Consider the following 2,045-nt stretch of genomic DNA (forward strand, 5'->3'; position numbering starts at 1 on the left):
GGAATTTTTCTGCTTCTGCATTTGTCTCTATTTTCTTTTTCTGTTCCTTCCTGTTGCATCTTTGAAAATATCTTTCTCTCCTCTTTTATTAACCTCTATTTTAGGGACTATACCTGAGCTTCCTGACAGAAAAGTAAAAAATATAGGAATTAGACATTATTTACCCTTAATACACTCACTATCCTCCACATTAATCTTTCCTGTAGGGCATTTAAAACATAACTAATATACATAGTGCTGAGAGCTGTACTGTAAGAACACAATTTTATCATCTAACATTAGAGAGATGGACACCTGACATTATACCTTACATAAGCTGCTGTACTGGGTGGGTCGCGGACAGCTGGTTAAAAATAAATACTTAATGTCTCTCATGTTGGGCTTGTCTTTTATCTTGAAAGAAACTTTTCTATTGACAGGCATGCTGTGAAATGCATGTTGGACAGGAAAATATATAGATTGAGAATATGTTTGTGTGTTTTGAACAGCTATTTTTGAAAAACTAAATTTGGTTTGTTGAATTCTAAAAAAAAAAGTAAGTCGTGATTTAATGACCGTGGCAAAATATGGGTCCCAGGGTGAGAACCGCTGATCTACGGAACTATGCTGCACTTTTATAATAGAAGACAAAGACAAACACACCTTTTCACTCTCCTTTCCAATACGTGAACTTTGTTCTTCGTCTTTTCCTTCTTCTTCGTGTCTTTCAAGAAGGTCTGGAGCAGGCTCCCCTAGTAGAGTGGCACACTTGCGTTGTATTTTTCTCCTGCAGTGTTTTTATTTTGGATTGTGTTTTATTCATTTGTGTGTTTTTGGTTTTGCAGCATTGCTGTGTTTAAAGCGTTTTGCTGTTTGCCGCGTATTTGCTCGTCTTCAACTTTCCCCAGGAAAAAAATTACTAGATACTGGGAGTGGTGGCCCAGTGGTTAAGGACGCTGGGCTTGTAATCGGAGGGTTGCTGGTTCAAGCCTCACCTGGGCCATCACTGTGGGATGTTGAGCAAGTCCCTTAACCCCGTAAAATGGCTGAGGACAGCAGAGGACAAATTCCATTAATGTAATAACATTACATGGCCAAAGGCGAAAGCTCTTTACATCCTCTTACATTCTTAATCTTTAAGAATGTAAGAGCAAACAGTAACACGCAGAAAAAAGTGGAAAGTTAACCACAGGTTGGGATCATTGTGTCGAAAGCTCAAACTGGCAGTTTAGTTTAATTGAACATATTCAGTAAAGCAGAGTTTTGTCTCATAAATATTGTAGCTGAGATGACTTAGTGTCACACAGCTGTGTGATATTCTACACTAAGAGTATCAAATACACAAAGACGTGTCATTCAAGTTAAACATTTTAAAATTTTAAAAAATTACCCGGAAGTGTACTCTCATCCTACGCTGACAAGATCGCTGCTTCCAACTGTGCATCCGAAACTTGTCCTTTTCGCTTTAGCTGGTGTTCGGCACAGAACCTCCTCACGGACATTTTGGAGGATTTAAAGACTCCTAAGTGTTGCAGAGCTAAAGATATCTTGGAATGTGTCACGCTTCACTTCCGGGTCACGTACTTTGGCAAATCGGTAATGGAGAAAACTAATAAAGGTGTTCGTTTTTTGGTTTTTGTTTTCTGTACCGAAGCAAAAGAGCTTGTATTTGAAAAACAAGGCATTTTCGGTTTTTTCATTTTGGTTTTAGAAACAAACATCAAATAAGTGTTTTTTTCCGTTTTTCATGTTTTTGTTACATAATAAAAACGAATGAACGAATGATACACGGATTCAAAGCTTCAGTTTGTCGTTCAAAATATTTCAGGATGATTTGAAAATAAAACAGAAATATCCTGATCCCAACCAGGATTCCAGGAGGAAAATGCAGTAAAATCCCTCAAATAATAAAACATCCATCTCATTTATTGTACACACTTTTTTACATTAAATATGTACTTGACTTGCTGAACCATTTGTGATGAAAGGAAGAACAAAAGTATGAAACAATTCCTTAAAAAGCTTTTAACAAGCTAAACAAAACCATATTTTGGTAATTCACTGTC

This window comes from Gouania willdenowi, chromosome 7 (genome assembly GCF_900634775.1).
Source record: "Gouania willdenowi chromosome 7, fGouWil2.1, whole genome shotgun sequence".
Classification (NCBI taxonomy): domain Eukaryota; kingdom Metazoa; phylum Chordata; class Actinopteri; order Blenniiformes; family Gobiesocidae; genus Gouania; species Gouania willdenowi.